Source organism: Castanea sativa, chromosome 1 (genome assembly GCF_040712315.1).
Source record: "Castanea sativa cultivar Marrone di Chiusa Pesio chromosome 1, ASM4071231v1".
In the NCBI taxonomy this organism is placed as follows: Eukaryota; Viridiplantae; Streptophyta; class Magnoliopsida; order Fagales; family Fagaceae; genus Castanea; species Castanea sativa.
In genome coordinates this window covers 25,021,099-25,038,223 of record NC_134013.1, presented here as the reverse complement: position 1 = coordinate 25,038,223, position 17,125 = coordinate 25,021,099, and the positions used below count along the sequence as shown (strand labels likewise).

The 17,125-nt window shown below is 34.7% G+C and overlaps 1 long non-coding RNA gene across 1 annotated transcript; it reads right to left on the bottom strand.

Moving 5' to 3' along the window:
- Positions 1-3,579: 3,579 nt before the first annotated feature.
- Positions 3,580-9,274, bottom strand: LOC142639942 (uncharacterized). The gene is made up of 4 exons (XR_012845169.1): positions 9,152-9,274; positions 7,973-8,107; positions 6,588-7,340; positions 3,580-6,414 (listed from the first exon to the last, which is right to left on the bottom strand). It is a non-coding gene; the product is annotated as an uncharacterized LOC142639942 (long non-coding RNA).
- Positions 9,275-17,125: the final 7,851 nt, after the last annotated feature.

The following is a 17,125-nucleotide window of genomic DNA, read 5'->3' as shown; positions in this document are numbered from 1 at the left end:
AACCTAATTAAGAAAGAATGCACCCCTCAATCTTCCTTCTATACTCAACCCAATACCCCACCATTGGAACATAAGTGAATAATTCCAGTCATTAGAAATCTGGCCATAAGACAAAGAATTTCTTTAGACTCCTCCACGAGATTGAGGACCTTATAGACAACAACATCATCCCTCGCCCTAATATCCTAGACAAATCCAATGTCCACCAAAACCCTTGAGTCGACTGCTATCAAATCTCTCTTTCTTGAACACTAAAACATGATGGAAATGAGAGAGGAGACACAATATTTCTTAAGTTCGATCCTACCATCCATGGACACCTTCATAATGGGCCTCCAAGAAGAGATTTAGGGAGAAAATGAAGGCATGGGGTAGCTATGAAGATTTTAGGGAGATAATACCTTGTAGAAAATCCAATTGAATAGTTAATATAACACATTATGATACCATTTAACCCAAAATTTTAAGCCAATGACTTTGGGTCTAACTATGTTATATTTAGCCATTCTCTCTTAACATTATTGTTCAATGTGTCCATGCCTCTCTGTGAGCCACAAATAAATCCTACTAACTCCCCCTTAATGGGATTTTTCATTCACTAGCGTGTTATCCATGGGCTTCTCATATGCTATCCATGGAAACCACATGTTAGCTTTGCACATTCATACATAGGAACTACGCATTTCCATTTCCATAGAACTTATCGCCAAATGCAAATCTTCTATACTATTTTTTGTGTTTCACTTTATGTTCTATCAATTACAACTTGTCATGTATTTATTTAACTTTCCTTATAAAATAGCCAAAGTTTAAAATGGAAAAAATAAACAGATGACAAATTGTGATTGGTGGAACATAAAGTGGAATACAAAATTTGGTATAGAGGATTTGTATTCCCTATCGTCACATGTGGACATAAGCACATTGCCAAATTAAGTAAGTTCACCATGTAGATTTATCTTCTCTCTTCTTTAATTTTTGCGTAAATAGTGATAAATTACTAATTGTCTCAAAAACTTAAATTTTTAAGAAATTGTGAATTTAATAACTTAATCATAATTCTAACACTCCTTTTCACGTGTGGGTATAAATTCCCCTTTAAAAAGTAGGGCCCAATACGTGAGATTCTTTATATATATTATACAAGATAGAAATTCTATTCTAGCCTAATCTACGTATATATGACTATATATGTGTAAAACTCTCTTCTAGATACTTGAACCCTGACTCTTACTCCCCTACACTCCATACACATTTATGCTTATGGAGTGACCATCGCACCAAGGGTGTGTGGTACTTAATATTTTAAATGGGAAGTAGAGTTGAGATAAAGATTTTTTGCTTTGATATCATGATAAATTACTATTTGTCTAAAAAATTAAGCTACTAAAAATATTGAATTTAACCATTTAACCGTAATTCAAATGAAAAGATAATTTCACAACAGAATAATTAAAGAGGGCAAGGAAATGTGGAGGACTCCACTTTAAGTTTAAGCGACCTCATTTAGATGTTGACCGCGTAGGAAGAAATTTGGAGGTGGAGTCGGAGCTAGAGAAAGGCTTTAAAGTGAAGACTTGATTCTGATTCTCTGAAGCAAAACTAAAGAGTAAAGAGAGGCAATTGAACATTTCTATCTGGGGCCTACTCATAGCTTCACTAAAAGGAAGTAATCCTTGATAGTTGAGACCACCCCAGCACAAGTACTAGTAGCCTTGATCTTGATGGGGTTAAGCCCTAAGGCTAGACCGTCACTTTCTCTTATGAGGATCTTCAATACCAACTATCAAGTCCAACCACATTGAGTTGTTTTATGTGTCCATGGAATGTGGAGTCTTGAAAATAAAATACACAACAATTCTGATCTAAATTTAAATCCGTTTACGCATTGTTGCCAAATTTGGGGGTATCCAAAGAAGACTCTCTGACCTTGAAAAACTATTACAATTGGGGTTGTAGGAAAAAAATTGCATATAGAAGCCATGACTGAGTTCCAAATCATGGTCATTACGGCTAACTATAACATGTTATTGGGGAGAGCTTGGCTTGGTAGTCACTTTCACTATCCAACAGAAGATCAAATTGTTGTGAAAGAATAGAGGCCTAACCATAGACAGAGACCGAGGACTTAATTGCCCCAATGTACGGAGAGATGAAAGAGACCAACAAACTCCATTTGAACGGCTTTGAGTTTATACAAATTATCAAATACTAGGTAGAGAAGGAGAGAATTATCCATGATTATATATGTCTATTTCTACAGCTTCACTGTTGCCCACATCATGAAGACTATGGGATACATGCCGAGCATGGGACTAGCAAAGAGGAATTACCATGTCCATGAATTAATAAATAAACAAAATACAAGTCCATGAATTCCCTAATTTCAAGGTTTAAACTGATAGGAAAGGTTCGGTATATATTGAGTTAATGGAGCAAAACCCTAGAAACAAGTTTACCACCCTAAACGGTCATTTTCATCATGGAGGCAGTCCTTTTGGTATTGTGAATTTCCTAAACCATGGAAGGATAGAAAGAAGGGAGGATATTGGTTGGACTAGAGGTAATTTTTAGTGACAAGCTCAATTTAGAAGACTTAAGTGTCATATAGATAGAGGACAGAATACTCAATTTAGAACATAGAACATAGACCCTAAAGCTCTACACCTACTTACGGGTGTGTAGTTAACCTGCCAACTCGTCAAAACTGACTTGACTTGACCCGCCGGATTGGGTCAGTTTTTAGGGCTTGGTGGGTTGGGTTAGGTTGGGTTACAAAATTTTTTTTAATAGCAGATCAGGTTGGGTTTGGGTCATAAAATTCCAAACCCGCCAAACCCAACCCGACCCACGCATATATTTAAAATATATTATATAATTAATAAAATTTTAAAAATAACTAGCTCTTCCTATCCTATATAAAAGTTATTAGTTTACACAAATCTTAGTAAATTACTACTGTTATTTAGTCATTAGTGTTGTTTGCCTTTAAAGAGTTACATTGATACTAATCTTTGAGTTTTTATAATATATTTATATTTATATTTTTTTCTACTAAATTTAATAATAATAATAATAATAATAATAATAATAATAATAATAATAATAAATTTTTCCAACCCATGGGTTCAACCCGACCCATGTGGATTGGACTAGACTTATGTGATGGGTTGGGTTAAATTTTTTTTTGACTCACCATGGTAAGTTGGGTCAAAAAATCCCCTTAACCTGACCCAACACAATCCATGCACACCCCTACACCTACACCTACTCTCTCACCCAAACAATATAAGGATGTGTTGGCCATCACCATATCCTAGCCAAGACCTAACAATTTTGATCACACCCTATATGGGCAAACTAGTACGAGTTTGGAATAAAATTGTGAATGTCAATATTAAGTCCCTAGTCTATCCAAGAGTCTCTCATCAAGTTCGTGTATGAGATTCTTAATATAGTTTCAAATCCAATCAATGAAATTAAACTCTAATATTCAAATAACTAATTTGAAACTTTTCTATGAGCAAATACACGAATACAAACTTTGATTGAACCTACAGAAATGCACTTTTGGTGTCACCACTGGCAAAATACATGGTAAGTAACAAGGGCATTGAAATGGAATCAAAAAGCGAAGGCCATCAAGGAAATGCTAGTGCCCAATAATCAAAAGAAAATAAGTAAATGCTAGTACACATAGAACATAAAAACTCAATCAATGCTCAATCAAAAAACCATACTAACAATTTACAAAGTATAAATTGCATTGCTTGACCGCCATGTTTTGTTCAACACATGAGATGACATTTTCTATGCATCAATTATCCATTCCTATCATTAAACAATAATGCTCCACTGAATCCAGACAATATGAAGTCCAAGATCATCTAGCCCTTCAACTTCGTTGCCTGAACTGCCACTACCTTAGTATCCAATGCCATTAACCCCTCGTAAGCATTCACAATAGTGAATGTCATCCTATTTTATTTTACCATCTCAAAAAGCTACTTTATCAATTATACCATACCATTTTACAATACACCCAACATCCCAAACTCTATTTTTTTTCCTCAATTTATTTAAATATTCTTTTTTATAATTTTTTTACTATTTCTCTCTCTCCCTCAACCTCTAAAGGCCACAATAGATAAGGAAAAAAAAAAAACAATGCCACCACCGTTAAACCACCATCAAACCAAACCAAATTAAACCACTATCAAACAACGCCACCACCCTAGAGCAACACCACCACCATCAAACCAAAACCAAAACTACATTAAAACCCTAGTTCAACCATCAAACCATCAGTTCAAACCAAACCAAAACCCCACATATCCCAGCAAACCCATTAAAAAAAATCACCATCGAAGCCACCATCGGAGCTACCAACGATCAACCCAACAATCCACCCAACGATCCACCCACCGATCTATCGAAGCCACCATCGGTGTGTTTACTGATCCATTAGAGCCACCATCGGTGTGTTACCGATCCACCCACCGATCAACAGATCTACCGATTCAAACCCACCAATCAATCGATCCAAACCCACCATCAACCGATCCCAACCCACCACCATGCCCAGATCAACCTATAACCCTCACGCCCAGATCAACACAGAAACCCACAAATCCATAGCAACTCCATCGGAATCCATAACAAACTGATCTAAGATAGAGAGGCAGGAAGTGCTGAGATGGGTTTCGAGTTTGAAGAGGAGAGAGCAGAACGAAGTAGAGAGAAAGCAAAATGAAATAATGAGAGAAAGGAGAGAGAAGAAGCATCAGACAATAAAAAACTAATTTTTATTATACATTCCTACTACAGTACCATCTTACATATAGGACGGTACTGTAGCAAGATTGTAAATTTTTTTGCAATTGGAAGATTCTGCAAGACCGGCTGTTGGGAGGTTTTAGGGCTTAGATGCTAAATACTAGCAACATATGGCATTTGTAAGTTCCATTGTGAATGCTCAAGAGAACTAATTAGCATACTGCAAGTACAATTCATTCTTAAGTATCTTTCACCTTTTACCTGCTCCATGGTTGTCTTGGCATGATGGAAGAGAAACTTTAGTATCTAAACAAGCAAAGATATTATTGGTGAAATATTACAACAAACACACACACACACACAGGAAAATCTTAAAGGGGAAAAGAATGCCAAAACGCAAGTATATACCCTTTTTTCATTATCCCATACCTAATTTTTTTGTCAGGAAAATATTTATTAGAAAATTCTCAACCTAGAATGTGGGAAGCATACAGAACAAAATATACTCTAAAACACTTCCCAGCACCTATGTTCTCGAAAATGTGTAAATATCAAAAACAGAAAAGGAATCAGGAAAAATCACCCCCACAAGGGAGTCATAACATTCTTTAGGAAAGACAAACTTAATGAAGTTCCCATAACACATTTTAGAAAGAACTAGCTAAAACCTCAAGGGTGTCATTCTAAATGCTGCTATATGTGATCATTCTTGAATCGTAGGGACTAAAAGTTGTCACTATAAACTTCAGGGACTAAAATTGCTCTTGGACTAAAGTATAGAGACCAACAATGTATTTACCCCAATTTTTTGAACATGAAGTTGGTGCTTATTGAAAGGAAAAAATATATCACATAATGACTTCATCTATAATATATTCGTTCTTCATAATTAAACAGTTCTTCATAATTAAACAATCACTCTATAGGGCACATACACAAAAAACCTCTGCTAGAAGATATGACTCGAGAGTTTAATACCACATTGCACATGGAGAAATACTGTCTATCATAGACATAGAATAAGATTTGTTAATTACTCTAAAAAGTAAAAACTAAAGGAATACAGTGTGGACATTTCCAACTAAGTTTATAAGTTGAAAATAGGCTGGTTCTGAAAGGTAAAAGCACAAAGCCAAAAACAGTCACCATCAAAACATTAGCCATACAAGCCAAGTAATTTGTAAACAGCATGAATAAAAGATGCCTCTTCAATAACTAATAAATTATTCTTTACATATAAGTCATTTAATTCAATTCATTTAGTAACAAATCAGAAAAACCAAATTTTCATGAGATATTTTTATTTATTAAATTAAATAACAATGATGCTTGTGCACCAATCAGCACTACAACAAATAGATTCGAGAGAGAGAAAAAGATGTTCTGATTTTGTGTGATGGATGCGTGTGATGCTTACCAATCAACATATGGATGCGTGTCAAAAACTGTGGAGAAGTCAAAACTATGGAGTTTGATAAAATCATCAAGACTCTGGTTGCTTTCCCGTAAAAATATGGAAGAACATACAGGTCACCAATCTCAAATATGCCACCGCCATTCTCTCTCCCCTAAACTCTCTCTCTCTCTCTCAAACTGAGGTTTTTCTCTCCATCGGTTTCTTTGGATGATATTAATGAACTATTGATCAAATGAAAAAAATTTAGAACATCACAACAAAGTAAATTTTGCAATCAAAGCTTAAGCCATTGGAACTAATTCAAGACCAATAAAAAATCATTGACCAAAACAAAGGAGGAGGGGAACCGTATTGGACAATATCTTCATAGGGCAAGAGAAAAAAGTTTAATTACAAGGAGTATGCAGCATCAATTGAGAGATTGAAGCAGTCCAAGTGGCCCCCGGCAAATAACATTGTGCCACACTGGAGAAGTATCGCACCTGATACATAAGTTTCAACAACCATGGAAATAATACTCTGTAAATTGGTTTTGGTAATTTTGTTATTAATGTGCGTTGGGGGAGGTCTTTAGTTCATTTAACAGCAGACAAACAGAAGCATTGATTTGGCAAATGTGTGAAATCAAATTGGTTAAAATAAAAGTTCAGTGGGTGTAATGACCCCTACCCAAAGTTCAGGGGGGTGTTAGGGCATTTTTTCCTAGTTTTATATATAAAACTCATATCATAATGAAAAGCCTGTTAGTGTGGTTTTAAAATTGTTTTGTTTTTGCCTTTAGCCACCCTGCCCCACTCTTTTTTTCTTTTGTTGGAATTTTTTTTTTTTTTTGAATTTGATAAAAGTTCAAACAAAACATGAGCATTTAAGATTTGATCTGTCAAAGAGTAGGCCATTTATGATATAACTATGATTCCAGTGTCTTAGACTTTATCAATTCATATATTAAAAACCAATCAAACCATAATATATATAGATAAAGATCCCTAGGAAATACTAGAGCCCACCCATAACTATCACAGTTCGTATTATAGGATGAACAGAAAAAAATATTTTTTTTTCATAGAGAAGCCCTTCTTCTCAAACCTGCTGCTAATTTCACCTTCTTGAAACATAAATAATTGCCTTAGAAAACTGAACTTTGTCTCTGAAACAAAAAATTGCACATTATAAAACGATATATAAATAATGAAATAACAAGTTACTATCTCAGCTTCCAAAAGGAGGAAAAAAATAAAAACCAACTGAATCAACCAAAACTAGTTAATTTACACATTAAGCTGTAAACCTTTTCATTTAGTGACAAAAACCAAATTATCATGATTTAAAAAAAAACGAATTGCATAACAATGATGATTCATGTCCTTCAATTAGCATATCCTCTACCAGTTGTGAATCCTACAAGGGTGAAACTACAGCAATCACATTCAAGAGAAGAAAAAAAATGTTCTGATTTTGTTTGATGGATGGGTGTGATGCTTACCAATCAGTATATACATGGAAAATCATTTTATAAAACTCATAAAAATTATGCCATCTAAATATTCATTTTGTTAATCATAATGACAAGCCTATCCATGTGGTTTAAAAATTGGTTTAATCATAATAGAAAGCTTGGGAGTGAGCAGCAACCATAAAACTTCTTCATTGTAGGACACAAAGTTAATCCAATATTTGGCATCGTTAAGATATACAAAGAGACAATAACTGTGCAACAAACATAGACATGTTAAAAAAATGATCATAAGATGTCAATGTACATAATTCAAAGGACCCTACCGCAACATCGAATGAATATGTCACCTAGCAGCCTTCTTCCCACCAGAACAGAAACCGAAGTACTAACCAAAAAACTTCTTTAAACCCGTCTGCAGATCTGCCATGGGCCTATACCCAAGCTCCCTCTGAGCCAAGCTGATATTTGCACGCATAAACTATATGTCATATACAGCCAACCCAATACCAAAAGCTTCTTTCACAACAAATGCTTGCAGCATGGTCTTAGAGATTTAGTATTATTATTATTAGGAACTCACTCAAGGTATGGACCAATAGGACCACCCATGAGGAGCAAAACCAGAATGCCTACACACCCCCACTGAATAGGCATCAGATAAATCGCGAAATGCCTCAGCTAGGTGTTGAATTAGAGACTTTTGGGCTTACAATTAGTGTAGGCACTCTCTCTTACCACTAGGACACCCTAGGTAGGGGCTTATTATTATTGGTAAATTACACACACCCAGTGGTCTTGAACTCACAACCTCACCCTCCACCTAGCACTTGCAAGGGAGAAGGTTCCAATTGAGCTAGAGCTCATTAGAGGCATGGTCCCATAGATTAGAAATCAAATATATACATACTTGCAAAAAATTCATCAAAAAATTTCTATCTATTTAAAGGTGCAACAGGAAAAACAATAATATGAAATTGAAAATGGATAGTGACTAAAAATTTTGTGTTGAAATTTTTGTGATGGGATGAGGGGAAAAATAGATTTCACCTAGAAATGTAAAACAAGAAGCACAAGTTATGATACAATTAGCATAAATTTATGGCAAATCATCAAATACTGACCAGTTGAAATATTTAGGAATCAAGAAAAAACTCATCAACTTAATAATAAAAACAAGAGTAATTTATTAGTCTTGGACATTGCACAGCCCTATAGCAAGTATTATAAAAATAAAATGATGATTGTCAACTCTAGCAATGTCTTTACTAACCAATTTGGGATTCAAAGACATTCTAAAACATAATTAGCATATGCCAGCTTTGCCTCTACTTGATCACAAAAGCAATAATCCTAAGAAACCAAAACACTATCAAACAAATAGAAGAATCCATATCATATGAATGCTATCAAACAAAAAGATGGATCGATCAAAGCACAATTCAATATAAAACTTAAGCGAACATGAACATGCTTTGGATTTTTGAGTTTTCAGAGAGAAGAACCTTTCGTTGATTCGGTGAAGTTTTCGACACTATAGACCAGAGACTTCAGTAAAGAGAAAAGGATGACCAATTTTACCCCCGTTTGGTTACAGGTTTGGCCTATTCATGCTTCAGCTTTAGATTTTCTATTCATTGCCGACTATACTAATATTAGTCCTCTTTTAGTATGCACACACAGTTTTATTTTTTATTTTATAAATTTTCTATTTATAAATAGATATATTTTAAAGTAGTATTTATAATTTAAAATAAGAATTTTTATTATCTTTGTTTATTTCAGAAGAAAAACCAAAACAACAAAAGCAAGTAGTTTCCTATAAAAAAAAAAAACAAAAGCAAGTGGTAGACATGTTTATATAAAAAACTTTTATTAGATAGTACTAGAGAGGAGGAAGGTCAATACGTAAATATACGTGTTTATATACTAACTTTTTCTAATTGATTATACTAATATGAATTGTTTTTGGCAAAACTACGTTCCTTAAATTTACTTTTTGAGTTGTTTTGGTACCCCCCCACCCCCATTTTTTTTTTTTTTTAAGATTGAGTTGTTTTGGTCCTTAAAGTTTCAAATAAACAAAATCAATTAGTTTCCTATCAAAAAAACAAAAGCAAGTGGTAGATAGAGTGTTGTAGATGTGTTTATATAAAAAACTTTTATTAGGTGGTATTAGAGAGGAGGAAGGTCAATACGTAAATATACGTGTTTATATACTAACTTTTTCTAATTGATTATACTAATATGAATTGTTATGGCAAAACTACGTTCCTTAAATTTACTTGTTGAGTTGTTTTGGTCATTTTTTTTTAGGACTGAGTTGTTTTGGTCCTTAAAGTTTCAAATAAATATTATTGGTCCCTAAAATTTTAAATATAAGTATCATTGACCCCTCCATTTACTTCTATTAGTTTATTTGCCTATGTGTCAAATGAAGTAATGGCTATGAATGTTTTAAGTGACATAGCAACTTATGTATTATTAAAAATTTACACATCACATTATATACATCAAAATCGGGTAAACCCAAATGTAAGGACACAACTCAAGCCCGAACCCACAGTCAGAAGGGGATGAGCCTGAAAAGCCTTCTTATAATAGAATTTGTAGAGAGTGGGCTTGTAATCTAGGTTTTATGATGTTTAGATAACACAAAAATGATGGGCTTAGACCACAATGGTATCAATAAGGAACTGTTTATATGAATATGAAAGAAATATTCTCCTCGGATACAAGCCGATGATGACTTATATTACTTCCTCCCGAGATAGATTACAACTATGGATAGTGAGGTCTACAGTCTATTTCTCTCCCCTTTTCCGATCCCCTTTGCTTAAGGTCCCTTCTCTCTTTTATACTCCCCACTTCCTTTCCTCTTCATCCTCCACGTCAGGGTTAGATTGCTGATTTAGATAATTGTCTCATCCACCTCCCTTGAAGTCTTTGAAGATAGGAGCAAAATTTCATCCTAATGTTCAGATCTCACTTTCCCATTAATGCGGCCAGAATAGCTATTGCAGAGTACTCAATGCGGGGGTGGTGGTAACAGCTTTATTAAGATATTCTACTGCCCATCTTCTTATCCTCCACGTTTACCATATCTACCATTATTTGTAGGATTTTCGAGAACATAGCCTGTGGATGTTAACCAACCCTTCTCCTACCTTGGTTTCACATAGTCAAGGACATAATCTTCCTTGGACTAACATTTTGGACATATTTTATTCAAACATTATCTCTTCTTTATTTAGTATTTTCTTATGAGTTAATATTCATACATCCTCGGACTATTCTGTGTCCTCGGATAGGGCTTCTAGCCCGAAGAATACTCTTGGGCCACCCCACATATATTCATGGGCCCAATGACCCTACACCAAATAATATGGGTCTTCAACACATCGAAATCAGGTCTTTCTCCAAATTCAAAGTTTCTAGATTTGTTTTTTCCATTTTTCTTTGTTTTCTTAGAATCCAAACATGGTCTAGAAATATGTCTCATTCAAAATCAGATATATATATATATATATACACACACACACACACACACACACATGTAGAAGGATTTTGTACAGGATTTGCTACATCGAATTTCCGCCGCTACAGTAGCAACAATAGAAGAAGACACACAAAGTAGAAACTAGAATGTAAATTGAGTAAACTATCTCACTTCTAGAAGTAGCACGATTCGCAAGGTGGGTAGATGCAACATGGTTTTCGATTACAAGATCCAATTCACTAGTAGCGCTTTGGTCATCTTTCTGTGAGCTAATATTTAGGTACCATAGCTGAAAAAATAGAAACTGACCTATTTCTTGGTCCTGTTTGGATTCCAAGAAAACAGATGAAATGATAAATAAATCCAAGAACTTTGAATTTGGAGAAAGACCTAGTTTAAATGGGTTTGATGTGTCAAAGACCCATATTATTTGGGTTTACCCGCTTTTATGTGTATAATGTAATGTGTAATTTTTTAATAACAAATAGGTTGTCACATCACTTAAAACATGTTGCGTTATTGCTTCGTTAGACACATAGATAAACAACAGATGTTAATGGATGGACCAATAACACTTATATTTAAAACTTTAGAGACTAATAGCGCTCACCTGAAACTTTAGGGACCAAAAGCGCTCAATAGGCAAATTTTAGGGACCAACTATGTAGTTTCGCCAATTGTTTTTTTTTTTTTTTTTTTGTTTTTTGAGATAACCGATAGAATTTTATTGATAGTAAAAGTCACATATACAACAAAGAAAAACAGGGACCAAGCAAGCTAAGTTTTTTTCCCCAAAATATGGCTAAACAAAAAGAACTCCCCAAACTCCCCTATTTCTCAATATTACAAACAAAGAGTGATACGGTCCGGCCGAAGCTGTGTCTCAGACCAAAACTTGAGTAGCAGACATCCTTTGGTAATTTTCCAATGTCGATAACGCTCCTTCCATAATTACCTTTGGGTGTGTCTGAATTTTCTCAAAGTATAGCTTGTTTCTTGCATTCCAAATTGCCCATGACAGGGTCGCCCATTTCTCCATCTCTTCTTTGGACAGTTTCCTCCCCAACATTCGAAACAGATGGAAAAAAAATCCTAAACCTCATTGCTGCACTTTTGCACCCTTCCACTCATCATTGCCCATAAATTTCTAGCAAAAGGACATTCCCACTGTTGGGGTTTATGCCCTAAAACCCAATTTATTGGCATGCATTTAATAATTAAATTGTTTAATTATATGAGACTATCTATAAATGAACTAAGACATTATCATAGTCCATGAGATGCATTGTATGTGATTTATGTGAAAAGTCACAGAAGATATAAATCACAAGTTCTTTGTAAACTCAGAAGTTTAGTTCGTAGTCGGTGATGAAATTGGGCGTTTCATCTGCGAAGACTATAACATATCAACTAAGATGATTTGTCTTGATCATGGAAGTGGAGACTTCTAGTTGGTATGTTGATATGTTGATATGTTTTAAGAGTTAAGACATATTGAACTGGACCGCTGTGAGATTTATTATTCTCCTGACGACTGTCAAATGAATAATAAATCTCACGACTTCTATTTACATCAATTCTAAATCCTGAGAGAATAATGAACTTGATCATGAGATGTAGGTTACTTTGATATATCAGGAGTGAGATCTATTAGTTACGGTCAAAACCTCAGTATGTTGGGCATCCGCATTTAGTGTTGATGGAACATATATTCTCAAGATAGAATTCATAGTCTCTTAACGGAGATACAAAATATTCCCTTGAGATAAGTTTAATGGGTTTAGTTATTCAGAATGTTGGACCCAACCACTTTAGTAAGGAGTTACTAAAGTATATATTTATGAAATTGGATTTCATAAATATATGATGAATAACATAAAGGATTAAGCCGGGTACTCAAGGATTAAGATGTAGTAACTTCAAAGTGGCAGTCTATATTCATGACTTTGGATTACTACAAATATTTTAATGAAGGGGTTGCATGCATAATAAAGTCTTGGGATATAATTTATTAATAAGGCCTAGAGTGCAATTTTATTTATATAGTGGTATTAAATATAATTAATAGTAACTTTGGACTTGTCAAGAGTTGACGGAAAAGCCCAAGGCCCATTGGAGCTAGTATCTTATTGGTCCCTTTTGGTCCCACTCCAAGCCGCACACTAAAGCCCAATTGGAAAGGCCCAATAGGCTAGTCCAATTAGATAATCAGTTACTTATAAAAGGAGAAACATACATAATTTTTATTAGTGAAATAAGAAACGGTGTATATGTGAGTGTGAGACACACACTTTCATTCTCCCTTTGAAAACTGATTGAGAGACCACACATCTTGGGCGTAAAGTGGAATTGGAGTGAAGATTAAAAGTATTTCCGAGTACTTCAATCTTTGGTTTTGAATTTCTCCACACCAAGGTACACTATTTTGTTCTTAAATTCTGAAATTTACGTAGTGCACGTTATCAATCATGAATGAAATAGATCCTTGTTTGTTGCTTCCGCTATGTGTTTTGTATGAGATACAAAACCAGTTTTTTCCTTCACCCACAACAGGTGGGCACAGGTTTCTAGTTGTTGGCAACACAGCTCACACCTCTGATCCACCTGTACCTTCCTTCACCGAAGATTTTCCCGTGTTGGTAGTATATTTGAACACGCCCTCCACATGAAATATTTCACCTTTGGTGGTACATTCATTACCCAAATCATCTTCCACCATTTTCCATCTTCTTGGGCTTGTGAGTGCTCGATATCCATTTGTTGGCGAAGTTGCAAAGCCACCTTGTATGCTGTTTTCACCGTGAATTCATGCTTGCTATTTTCCTTCCAAATGAGGCTGTCCTTGGACTGGTTATGACAAAAAGGGATTGCTAGGATATCTAGTCTAGTCCTTGGGGCAAAGTTTTCCTCAATTTTCCTCCTATCCCATTGTCAGGTATCCCTGTCAATAAGATTAGCCACCCTTAACGTGTGGTCCACTTCCCCATTGAAGACAGGTCTGTGTGGCAGCCAGTTTGAAGATGAAACCAAAATTTTGCTTCCATCACCCACTCTTAACCTTGGGCCCCTTACAATGACTTCTCTAGTAGCAATTAGGCTCCTCCAAATAAAGGATGGTTTATGACCCAATTTAGCCTCCAAGAATGAATAGTTTGGAAAATACCTTGCCTTATAGACTATGTAAAATAGTGAGTGTGTGTGGTGCAACAAATGCCATGCTTGCTTAGCATAGCTAAGTTAAAAGCATGTATATCCTAGAACCCCATACCTCCCTTTTTTTGTGTGTACACAGCTTCTTCCAATTTATCCAGTATATTTTCCTTTCATCCTTTGTTTGGCCCCAATAATATTTTTCCAAGATTGAGTTAATTGAGTCCCCCACTGCCTTTGGAATCTTGAAAATACTCATAGAGTTGGTAGGAATGGCTTGGGCAATAGTCTTGATCAAAACCTCTCTCCTGGCTTTTGAGATGAATTTTTCCTTCCACCCCATAACCCTCTTGTTTATTCGTTCCTACAACTCTTTAAAAGTAGTTACCTTTGATTGTCCCCCCACCATTGGTAGCCCGAGGTACTTCTCACAGTCATTCATAATCCTTGCTCCCAACATATTCTTTATAGCATCCTTCACCTCTGGCTTAGTATTTTTACTAAAAAATAGAGATGTCTTCTATCTATTAATTGCTTGACCTGAGTCAGCCTCATATCTACCAAAAATGTCTAGGAGTCCCTAACACTCCTCCACTGATGCTTCACAGAATAACAAGCAGTCATCTGCAAAGAGGAGATGAGATACATGAACCCCACCTGTACAAGATAACACTCCATTTAATTGGCTGGTTTTTGATGCCTTCCTCATCATTCCTGATAACCCTTCCGCACACAATAGGAATAAGTATGGTGAGAGCAGATCTCCTTGCTTTATACCCCTTGATGGTTGAACAAAACCCTTCGGCTCCCCATTAATCAAAATTGAGTATGTGGCTGTACTCATTGTTTCCATTGCAAGTTCGACCCGCCTTTCATCAAAGCCCAACCTAATCATCATTTGCCAAAGAAAACCCAACCTAATCGCCAATTGTTTTCTATTTGCTAATGATGTGCCCATTACTCTCCATCAATTGCTTCAATTTATTGATACACATGTCAATTTTAGATTACTATTAATCAAAAAATTCTTAGATACTTTCGAATTATAGTGACATGGTGATTAATTCTTTCACAATCACAATGGATTCACCATGAATTTAATAAGTAGACTGCACCATGAATGTGAACAGAGGGAGTACCATTTACCTTGCTTCGAAAGTATCTAAAAATTACTCCTATTACTCACTTTCCATTTTAATTTAAGAAATAACAAACTCACACTTAACATGCATTTCAAAATTAAAATTATGTTCACTACATGATATCTTTCAATCGGATGGTTTGATTAAGGCCCATGAATTGTTATTTTGATTACTATGATTTCAAGATTTATTTCATAAAATGCAATTGAAAATCAAATTGTCAAAATTACAATATACCCATGTAATGTGATGTGATGATGACATGCATATGAGATACAAATGATATTGAATGAGTTGTAAAGTGGGGTGTCTACATCATGTTAATTGCCTTTCAAAATAGGAGCTCGACTTATTATATCTGATCCCTTAAATCTAGGGTTTTACATGAAGTAGCCATTGATTTTATTAACTTGAAAAATAAAACATAATAAAAATGTCTCACTTTATTGATTGAGTATAAATTTACATATAATAGAACATTAAAACAAATTACGTGATTTTTTTGTAGATATAATCTAAGAAATTATATGGCTTTGATTTTTCTAGTTACATTCTAAAAAAGGGAAATTTTTGTCAATATGGCCTAATCTAGAACCATTGATCTAAGAACCATTAATCATCCCGCTTGATGAATTGGACTTCTAGAATGTAGTAGCCATAATAATGTCACTCAATCAAATGTATCCAAACATGTCATAAGTATATAATAGCATGCTATTATTAAGAAAATAAATTGAAAAATTATGATTTGAAAAAAAGAGTCTTTTAACATATTAATTGTCATATTGAAACCCTAATTTCATAGCTAGCATGTTCATCAGTGCTTCCATATCATAAAACACAAACATGTTCTCATGCATAAACAATCAAGGATACGGATCTACATTACTTTGGTTCTAGGTTTATACTTGCATGTAGGTTTGGTTTCTAGAATAGGTTCAAACGTTTTTCAAGATGAGGTTCACTAGCAACATCTCCTACCTTCAAGATTCTTTGGAAGGCTGGGAATTTGTGTAATACCTCTTTTCTTCAAGCTTTAGAAAGTTGGGCAGTACCTCCTTACTCCAATGTTTTTTTTGAAACTTGCTTTAAAACTTCTAAGATTTCAGCAAAGAACAGTAGATACCGGATGTCTTGATTGTGAGAAGTGACTGGTGCTTTATTTTGAGTTGAATTTATGCTAAGGAGGTCATAAATTTGAGCATTTTGAAGGGGGTAGAGTGTCATAATTGACAAAAATGATCAACAATAACTCAAAAGACACTTTCCACATTAAAAAAAAAAAAAAAATCTCTTCAAAGAGGAAATTTTCCTTTGAAATTGTGAATCTATCCTTTAATTAAAGGATAGATTCACAATTGATTACAAACTCTCCAAAATGCTCAGATAAGTATAGAGATGGAAGTCTTGGTTGATGTGCTGGAATGGAGTACAAACTCTCCAATGCTAGGATTTTGGGATTTTTATCTCACATAATTGTTGGATTAAGTTGAAAAAAAAAAATTGAAAGATCAAGCTAAAATTTCGAAGTCTAGGCTATAGGTGTTTTTTTTTTTTTCCTTTCCCTCTTCTAGGTGCCGATTAGCACTTTTAAGAAGGGATTTTGACTTAGAAGCCTTTGTTTGATCCAATATTTGATTGCTTTGCAATTTTCAACGTTTTTCTAATGATCCTTTGAAGAAATCTGA